At 35.1% G+C, this 11,161-nt stretch overlaps 1 pseudogene; it reads left to right on the top strand.

Moving 5' to 3' along the window:
• The first annotated feature begins 5,805 nt into the window (after nt 1–5,805).
• LOC105114270 (leucine-rich repeat receptor-like serine/threonine-protein kinase At1g17230) lies at nt 5,806–10,752 on the top strand (annotated as a pseudogene).
• Nucleotides 10,753–11,161: the final 409 nt, after the last annotated feature.

The following is an 11,161-nucleotide window of genomic DNA, read 5'->3' as shown; positions in this document are numbered from 1 at the left end:
TATTGTTGTTGTTGTTGTTATTCTTATTGTTGTTGTTTTATTGTTGTTTTTAATTTGTACAATTAACCTCCCTGTGGTTCGACCCCGGTCTTGCCGGGTTATTTATTACTTCGACACTCCTACACTTGGGAGAAGACATCAACCTTTTAGTCATGTAAGCCCCCACGTCCATACCAAGTTGCAAGCTCAAAGACTTGCACAGACCATCGCACGTTGCCTAATGAATTCGCCTTTGCCTATGCAAGGTTGCCACTGTCCATCGTTGCTTAATTCTAGGCAGTGTGCTTTCGTTGGCGCGTCCTCGTGCCTAAAACTCTAACAAACCACCCCTAATAGAAGAGTCTGACATCCTCGTTAGAATAGACGTGAAGTAGTTTGCACTTAATCCTCAAATTGCTATAAATTTGTATCCTTTTCCTATGAAACCTCTTTATTTTTCCTTCTTTTTATGAATAATTCTATTCATTGATTCTTTTTATATTGGCCAAGTCAACGATGATCCATAATCTTAACAATACCATCATCAAATTGCTTGTGAATCATAGGAGGAGCTCATTGCGACTTACTTCTTTTTAGATCCTCGTTATCTTCATAAAAAGGTCGTAAGTAACTTACATGAAAAGTAAGATGAAGCTTTATCCACTCAGGCAACTTCAACCTATAGGCGACTACCCTTACCTTTTCAATGACCTCTAAAGGTCCATCGTACCTTGGCACGAACCCTCGGTGCTTCTTCGTCCCCATAATTTTCTTTTAAATTTACGAAGTTAATTTGAGTAACACCTTGTCGCTAATTTTCTTCTAAATTTACGGAGTTAATTTGAGTAACACCTTGTCGCCCACATTGAATTCTAACAATCTTCGCTTTTGATTGGCATATTTGAGCATCATTTTCCTTGCCTTACGCAAGCTATCTTGAGCTTGCTCAAATAGTTCCTGCCACTCTATTGCAAACCTGTACCCTGTTGGACTCTTCCCACTTGATATCTGCACTACAATCTCGGTAGGAGTTTGGGGTTGTGCTCCCAAAACCAGCTCAAATGGACTTGCTTCCATTACCAAGGATTTTTTAAGATTGTAGCAAAACTGCGCACTATCTTGCAACTCTAACTAGTTTTGTTGCGTAGCTGTCACTTAGTGTCTCCAATATTCCTCTAGCAAAGCATTTATCCTTTCTGTCTACCCATCGGTTTGTGGATGATTAACAGTAAAAAACTTCAACCTTGTTCCCATCATATTGAATAACGTTGTCTAGAATCTACCTATGAATTGCACATCGTAATTGCTTATAATGTATGAGGGTAGTCCAAAGTACTTCACCATGTTGCGGTAGAATAATTCAATAGCCACTTCGGGTATACACACTATAAGGGCAACCACAAACACTGTGTACTTTGTGAATCTGTCCACGATAACCATAATCATATTCATGCCATCCATCTTTGGAGAACCAACAATGAAGCCCATCAAAACTGACACCTAAGGCTTTTCTGGAATCTGCAACGGCTATAACAAGCTTGCTTCTCACTACTGTAAAGTCTTGTCTTGCTGACACACTAGACAAGCCCTAACATAAAGTTCTACATCGTCCTCCATCTTTGGCCAATAATACATATGTGATAGGAGAGCAACCATCCTTTCCCTACTTGGATGTCCAGCCCATTACAGATTATAAGTCTCCGTCATTAAGTTTTTCATAGCTCTCCTTTTAGCACGAAGATTCAACCCCCCTTTACATAGAGTAGGTCTTGTTAAAGCCAATAACTCTGTATTGTCCCTTCTCGTACAAGCTCAACCATTTTCTTGTATGCTGCATCTTCCCTAGCAGCTTGATAAAGTTGACCTAGCATGTCCAACTCCACCTGAACAATAGCAAGAATAGTAGCAATTACCTCTCGTCTGTTGAGTACATCCGTAAACTGATTATGGCTCCCCGGTTTGTGCTCCCGTACGAAATCATATTCGGCCAAGAATTCCTACCACCGAACTTGTCGCTGTGATAATTTCTTCTATGTTCTGAAAAATATGTTAGCAATGTTATCAGTCTTGACAAAAAATTTCAGCTCCAACAGATATACTCTCTATATGCCAAGGTAATGCACTACTGTCGCTATCTCCTTCTCATGTGTCGAGTAAATTTGTTCCACATCATTTAGCTTTTGACTCTTAAAAGCAATCGGATGCCCCTTCTGTACGAGCACTCCACCAATGGCCTTATTTGAAGCATCAGTATGGACTTCAAATGGCTTCTCGAAATTAGGCAGCCCCAAGACTAGAGCTGACGCTACCGCTATCTTCAGCTTCTTAAAAGCTTGTTGGCAGTCAACCGTCCATTCTTATCTCCGATTCTTCTTGAGAAGATCCAAAAGAGGAGTTGTCTTCTTACTATAGCCCTCAATGAATCATTTGTAGTAGTTTGCAAGCCCCAAAAATGATCTCAATTCTAGGACTGATTTTGGTGTTGTCCATTTAATGATGGCTTGAATCTTTTATGGATCAATCTTCACCTATCCTTCTCCAATCAAATGGCCTAAGAATATAATTTTAGCTTTTACAAACTCACATTTTTCTCTCTTCACATACAAGTTATATTCTCTCAATTTACTTTAAGACTTTAAAGAGATGAGCTACATGATCTTCAATGCCTCTACTATAGATTATAATGTTATCTAAGTAGACTACAATGAAATTGTCTAAGAAATCATATAACACACCATTCATTAGATTGTAAAATGTTGTTAGAGCATTTATTAGGCTGAATGGCATAACTAGAAACTGTATGAGCCATACCTCGTCACATAAGTAATTTTATTTATTAGGCTGAATGGCATAACTAGAAACTATTTGAGCCATACCTCGTCACATAAGTAATTTTATACTTGTCATCGTCAACAACCTGCACTTGCCAATATCCCAATCGCAAGTCCAATTTTGTAAAGATAGAGTCTCCACACAATCTGTCCATCAAATCTTGAATTAAAGGGACAAGATATTTCTTTTTGATTGTTACCTTGTTAAGTGCTCAGTAGTCCACACACATGCGAAGGCTCCCATCTACCTTCTTTTGAAATAACAACAAAGTACCATATAAAGCCTTTGAAGGGTGGATAAATCCTGAGTCAATTAGCTCTTCCAATTGTTTCCTCAGTTCTACCAATTCCATTGGTGACATTCGGTAAGGGGCTTGAGATGGTGGCTTTGTCCCCGGCACCAACTCAATTCGATGGTCGCTGGTCCTTCTAGGTAGGAATTTGTTTGGCAGCTAAGGTGACATCACATCCTTAAATTGCTGTAGCATGCTAACAATTTCATTCGGCACCTCTCCATAATAGTCTGCCTTTTCGTCCCTTATTGTCGTAAGAAACACTTCCCTTCCTTTCTACAACTCTTTCACTACTTTTACAGCTGCGACGTTGCAACATAGGATGAAACATGGGTGGGTTTCAGCAGCCGTATCCCCTGATTTAGCTGCTATGAAGTTTATCACATGCATAAGATTGACGTGCGTAACTACCCCCTCATCGTCATCGCTATTCCAAACCCGAATAGCATTCAATTTCTTCCTCTTTAGACATTCCCTCACAAAGTGAGAACCATCACAAATGAAGCAAGTAAAGTTCGGTTTTGTACTTTTATCGTGTACACCCATAAACTTAGCTTTGCCCTTATCCGCGGCAGCGACCTTCAATGTACCCCATCAAATTTCTTCTTCGTCTTATCCGCATTGTTTCTTCCCTTAGACTTGAAGGAGGCTAATGTATAGCCCTCTTTAGTAATTGATTTGAAATCAACCAAAATGTCCACAACAGTAATACCAAAGGACAGATCCTTTACGTTCTGTCATCTTAGTTCCACTTGCGCCCATGTTTGCAATCCAGATATGAAGTTAAACAACTTGTCCTCCTTAAACATATTCTCAAAGTCGAGAATCAAAGAACTGAAAGATTTAACATACTCATGAACTGACCTTTCTTATTTGAGCCTTTTTAATTCCTCCCACGCAATCCAAGATGTGTTGCTCGAAAGGAACTGCTCATTCAGCTCGTACTTGAGACGATCCCATGTCTTAATCTTTGGATGTTCAGCACTTAAGTCCTCTTTGGTTCTCGTCCGCCACCAAAATTTAACATCACCTGTGAGAAACATCATGGTGAGATCCACTTGTTCAACCATGTTGATCTTCGCAACGCTGAAGTATTACTCCATGTCCCACAAGAAATTCTTAAGTTCTTTGGAACTTCTTGCCCCATCAAAACACTTCTGTTCAGGCACTCTAAGATTAGATGTAGTTACCCCAATAAGTGCGTTTGTCACTACCCTTTTCAGAATAGCAGTCATCTCTTTGGCAGCTTCCAATCTATCATTTGATTCTGTTGCAAGAGAAATGTATAAGTTCTCAACCCTTTCGGCGCTTTCCATAGCTTATTTTAAGCGATCAATAATAGAACATTCTTTGCCTTCCTTATTTGACCCTGTTAAATTCTCAAGACATATCAACTGTTCCCGAATAGCTTCCATGACTTCAGTTGCATGTTTTTAGAATCAAACCACGCTCTGATACCAATTGTCACGGGTTAAATTTTTCACACCAAAAAATCCAACCCAATATACCAGTCTAGTCCCAATTAGACTAAGTCTTACCTCACCTTTTTGCTCGTGTTTTCCTGCAACTATATGTTTCGCTCATCCAAAGAGGTTCTCATAATTGCCTCATTGTAAACAAAGACCAAACACAAGCAATCACATCGAATTTTACAAGAATACCTCTCAACCTTTATTTATCTCGTTAACAATGGATTATACAATAAGAGTGTGTGTGCTATGCATATACATCACATACTAAACAGCCAAGGCTTTGCAGCCTATTTATAGATAAATACGTGAGCTGCAAGGCTCCCTTATTTTTCAGGACATAGTGGGGCACTTTCTTCCCATGTTCTCCATTATCTTAGTGGCCTATTTTCTAGCAAGTGATGGGGCAGTTACTGATTAGTACTTAAAAGTGAATTTTTATCAAGATTTTATATCATCATTTTACACTCGAAGTATCAATAACTCCTTAACTAAAGCATGTTTTATAATAACGTATTTAATAATATAAGATACCTTTAATTTATGGTAAATGTTTATTTTAAATGCAGGCTGATTAGTACTTAAAAGTGCATTTTTATCATGGTTTTATATCATCATTTTGCACTTGAAGTATCAATAACTCCTTAACTAAAATATGTTTTATAAGAATGTATCTAATAATATAAGATACCTTAGGTCCACTTTATATGGATAGAAAGGTAAGACATAGGCCTATAACTTTCATAGGGAGCCCAAGATCTAAAAAGGCCACTTTCAAGTCTAAATTATAGCAACAACAAAGAAGCCCAAATCTATCTTCCAGCCCTATCTTTGTCTATGCAAGGTTGCCGCTGTCTATTGGTGTTGAATTCTAGGCAGTATGCTTCTATTGGCGCGTCCCTGCGCCTAGAGCTCTAATAAAAGTTGAAGTAATATTATGCTTCTATAGGAAGCAATCATTTCTAGAAATCAAAATTTAGAGAATGATTATACTTCTTTTTTCATGACTTTTACACCATTTTATACGCAATCATAACACATCAAACTGTTTAATTGTAATTATTTGTGCATATTTTAATATCTTGTTTGGCATAGTTGTTTCGTTAATAATAGAATGTTGCAAGGTCATGATCTCTTTAATGTGAGTCGGAAGAAGAGACATGTAGATTCCCTGCACACCCACTAACCGAGAAGGGAAGACACATCACAGTCAAGAAGCACATGGTGGCAACAATGGTGGAGAATGGCAGGTCTGGCAACAATGGCGGAGAAGAAAGAATGTTATTGATCGATGATTAAAGAATTTCCATGTCTCATCTCTAGCGTTTTTCACCCCTCTTGTAACTTTCAAGCTACCACATTGACCTGTTCACCTTTTTCATCAAAGAATTGCGTTGTATTCCTAATGTCCGCTTGCTTCACCTTTTTGAGAATAACCTTCAGCGAAGTATTCCCAGGGAACTTGGATAGTTAACACAGTTACAAAATATTGACCTGTCTATAAATAATCTGACAGGTACGATTCCTATAGAGTTTCAAAACCTAACATATCTAGAGGAGTTGTAGCTTTTCAGCAATTATCTTGAGGGTCATATTCCTTTCCTCATTGAGTATAATAGTAACCTCTCTGTCCTTGACTTATCTGACAACAATATTGTTGTTAACATACCTTCATACCTGTGCAAGTATGAGAAACTGATGTTTTCGAGCCTTGGATCAAATAGGTTGTTTGGAAACATCCCTTTTGGTCTGAAAACTTGCAAGTCTTATAAACAGCTAATGCTAGGTGGTAACCTGCTTATTGGAAGTCTCCCAGTTGATTTATATCAACTTCAGAATCTTTCTTCTCTTGATATATATCAAAATCGATTCTCGGGGTCTATGACCCTGGTGTAGGTAAGCTCGGGAATTTGAAGAGGTTGTTCTAGTCAGATAACTATTTTACTAGGAAAATTCCTCCTGAGATGGGAAACCTGACACAGCTTGTTGCATTCAACATTTCTTCCAATTGGCTCTCAGGAGACATCCCTCGTGACATGGGAAATTGCATAGGACTTCAGAGGCTTGATCTTAGTCGGAACCAATTCACTGGCTCTGTTCCAGAGGAAATTGGCAAGCTAGTGAACGTAGAAATCCCGAAGCTTTCAGACGACAGGTTGACCGGAGAAATTCCAAGTACCTTAGGCAGTCTAAGCAGACTGACAGAGCTGCAAATGCGAGGAAATCATTTTTTCTGGTGCCATACCTGTCGAGCTTGGTCAACTTGATAGTCTCCGGATTGCTGCTCTCAACATTAGCCATAATCGTCTTTATGGTAAAATTCCCAATGATTTAGGGAAATTTCAGCTGTTGGAATCACTCTACTTGAACGATAACCAACTTGTCGGTGACGTTCCTGGCATCTTTCAGTGAGCTGTTCAGTCTTCTAGTCTAACAGTAACCTGGTAGGAACAGTGCCAAATAATCCTGCATTTCTACGAATGGACTCCACAAACTTTGCTGGCAGCAATGGCTCGTGCAAATCAGGTACGTACATTGTCATCCAGTGATCCCATTTCCTACTCCTAACAAAAACTGGATCAAGGAGAGTTCATGCAGAGCGAAACTAGTGGCCATTATTTCTGGCACTATTGGGTTACTTTCTGTGTTTTTCATAGTGGGAATTTGTTGGGCTATGATTCGTAGTCAACCTGCTTTTATTCCTCGTGAAGATGCAACAAGGCATGATGTGGTAGAAATAATGACCTTCTGGTAAATATGTTACTAGAAATTTTGCAGAAGATGCAGTTATAGGAAGGCGAGCCTGTGGCACAGTGTACAGGGCTTTTTATGGCCGATGGTGAAGTTGTTGGGTTATGAATATGTTATACACTCCGTGTAAATAACAAATCAAAATTATAGAGGAGTTTTTAGAATATTATTAAATAGATTTAAAATTATTTAAGAATTTACTATATGAAGATTTGATATTTTTTATTTTGAATAATTTTTTAAATATTAAGCTATCGCAAATCACAAATCATTCAATTTTTCGGTTTTTAACAGTAATTTACATGAACTATCAATTAAAAATCTTATAGATTATTATGTCTAAAATGCTAGTTTTTTATTCTATTACTTATGTAGTTTTTTCACAATCATTAATAATAAGAGATATTACTTACTATTTATAGAGAAATACAAAAAACCCTATAAATTGGTAAAATATCAATTTTCTCTTTGTATAATATTTATATATTAATTTAGGATAATTTTAGAAATTAATCCAATCAAGTTCTCACTTGATTTTTCTAGGTCTAAAAATAGAATCTATAAATTAATTATATTTAAGTTTTTAATTTCTAAAATATATTTTAATTAAATCATACTTAATTAAATTATCCCAGTTTAATTTTTGACTGATAGTTTTTAATGTGTGTGACCCATTAAATTCTTAATATATTAACTCAAATATAAATTCTAATTCTAATTAAGTAAAACTAAATAAATTAAAAAATTTAATTTATTATTAATTTAATAATTGATTAATTTATATTTAAAGATTAGATGCATTGTTTATTAATGTGTCATAATCCTCTAAATATTATAAAAATTATTAGTGGTTTGACTTAATCTTTCAGTAACTGGTTTCTCAATGTAATTAATATCATTTCATTAATAATATTCTGATTTAACTTTAAAGCATAAATGTTTTCCATGTTAAATCATATTTATTCCTTACATAATAGTCATTGATCGTTTGAATAAGATTTAAAATTATTTTTAAATTTCATTACTTCTTGACCAAGGATTTCTTAGTTAATATTATTTAAGAACATATGAAATATTTATTTTTAATTGATCTAGGATGATAAATCCTCTCTTGATCACTTGAGTATCTTCATATAGTTTATGTTATACTCAATATTTTCCCTTTTGTTATTTCAATTAAGATAACATGTAATATGAACAAAGAATAATATTCTCTATATAAAATAAATTAGTGATCTTATATTTAAGAATTACTTATACAATCGTCACAAGAGTTTTTTCATAAACATTAATGATCTCTTCATATAGAATTCTTATACAGGTCAGTTAAGTGTACTTATGTTATAACAAACACCTATATATTAGTTTTATGTGTATTTTGTACCTCAACTTATGAGAACAACTACTTCCCGTCATAAAGGAAAATGCATAATATATACTAGTATTTACGACTCTAATGAATGTCTAATATTTAAAAGAGTATCGACCAAGAAAATTTTAAGAACAATGGTTTGATACAATAGAAATTTTATAATTATAACAACTTTATAATTTTCTTTGCAAAACATTTTCATCCCATAAATTTTGTCTTTACTCTATATTTATAAATCAAATATTAGATTTATTAATTTAATATTATATAAATATTAAAAATAAATTAAGTTTACATATATATATATATTTATGGATATAATAATATCACATGGCATGCATTAACCTAATAGAGGTAATCACCATAAAAAAGCTGAAGTCTCGTAGTGAAGCAGCTAGTTGTGACCACAGCTTCCATTCTAAGATAGAGAGTGTTTGTCTACATGATGATGGTTATGTTTTAAAAGAACCATAAAAAAATGTTTGTTTGGTTAAAGTGGTAACCGGTGTTTTTAAAACATAGATTCATAAAAAAAAGCACAGAAACGCAGTTCAGGGAGAAGCAAGATGCACTTGCTTTGTTGACATTTTTCACTTTTGTTAAGTGAACAGTATAAAGTGAGTGCAGAGTGAATTAATTCACCTTGCACATTTGTTAACGCGTAATAGTATAGTGATTTTATTTATATGCACGGTTCACATGAAAAATAGTGATTTTATTTATATGCACGGTTCACAAGAAAAATTATTTAAAAAAAATATATATATATTTTTTTAAAAAAACTAGTGTTTAATACTGTTTAATAACACTATATAAATTAAAAGGAGATCACATGATGATATAGCATTTGCAGAATTTAATTGTAATTCCAATTTTATTTCTAACAATATTTTATTTAATTTTATTATGTGCTTAAAAAATCATGAAAACTATAATACTTGTCAGATGAATTTCATACATGATAAAATTATAAATAATATAACGAAACAATAAAAAAAATTTATATAAAGTATTATTTATTTCATGATATAATAACAATAGTTAAATCTACAATATTTAAATTAAAAATAATTAATATTAACATATATCATCAAACACATTAAATTATTTTTTATTCAATCTTAATTTTAACCATAATTTTAACCAAACATATATAAATATTAAATTAACCTCAACCAAAAATATTTTTTATAAAATAATTTTTTTCAACTCCAACCATAAAACCAACCACCACCACCGTAATATTGTTAAGCTCTTTGGCTTCTGCTGCCATCAGAACTACAGTATTCTCCCATATGAATATATGCCAAATGGGAGCCTTGGAGATCATCTTCTTGGCAGTGTCTAAACATGTTCACTGGACTGGAATGCTAGATATAATAGTGGTCTTGAAGCAGCAGAGGGTTTGTGCTATCTCCATTATGATTGCAAGCCTTGAAACATTCACCGCGATAAAAAGTCGAACAACATTTTGTTGGATGGAGTAGTTCAAGCTCATGTAGGAGACTCTGGCTTGGTGAAGTTGATTGATTTTCCCTGCTCAAACTCCATGTCTACTGTTGCGGGTTCAAATCGTTACGTTGGCCCAGTTACGCCCATCATTTGAAAATACGAACCGAACACTTGTCTATCTTGGTTGTGCTAAATTATTCAACGGTATCAAGTTAGTAAATGTTTTTTTTTTTTTTCCTTCCTATGTGCAGAATATGCTCACACGTTGAAAATGACTGAGAAACGTGACATCTATAGCTTCGGAGCAATTCCACTGGAACTGATTACCGGGAAACCGCCTGTTCAACATCTAGACCAAGGAGGGGACGTGGTTATATGGGTTAGAAGATCAATTCATGATTCAGTGTCAACATCTGAGATATTTGATGTCAGAAAAGCACAACAGAGGAAATGTCTCTAGTTCTCAAAATTGCGTTGCGTGCACCAGCACATCTCCACTTAATAGGCCAACAATGAGAGAGGTCATCGCAGTCATGATTGAAGCTAGGGAGGCAGCAGTGAATTCTCCATCAGAATCCCCTCAGATGAAGACACTTGCCAAATAAGGTTAGAAATGCATTTTTCTTTTCCTTTGTTTTCTGATTTGAAAACATTATGCACGAGGCCCATGCTTCCATTACTAAAATGATTGGTTAAGGTGACAAAAGTTCAAGCTTTTTGCAGATTGAATCCGAGGTAAGGGATTTATTTTATCCTACAGGGACTAGCAGTTTGAAGATCTTCTTCTGCAATTCATGTGCTGATCCTGTGAGCTCATTAGTTGGATATATATAATTCTCCCTCAACTGGATATTGGAATATTAATCCCTGTCAAAAAATTAAGCCTCGCTGAATTGGTATTGTTAGGTTGGTTGCCATTAATGTGCAACAACCATTTATTATTGTACCAACCATGTGCACTCATCCAAGATGTCAAAGGTTGACAACCACTATTGTTGAAGAAGAGTTGGAGTT

Source organism: Populus euphratica, unplaced genomic scaffold (genome assembly GCF_000495115.2).
Source record: "Populus euphratica unplaced genomic scaffold, PopEup_1.0 scaffold507.1, whole genome shotgun sequence".
Lineage (NCBI taxonomy): Eukaryota > Viridiplantae > Streptophyta > Magnoliopsida > Malpighiales > Salicaceae > Populus > Populus euphratica.
The sequence above is the reverse complement of the archived record's forward strand: the minus strand, read 5'-3'. Positions and strand labels throughout refer to the sequence as shown.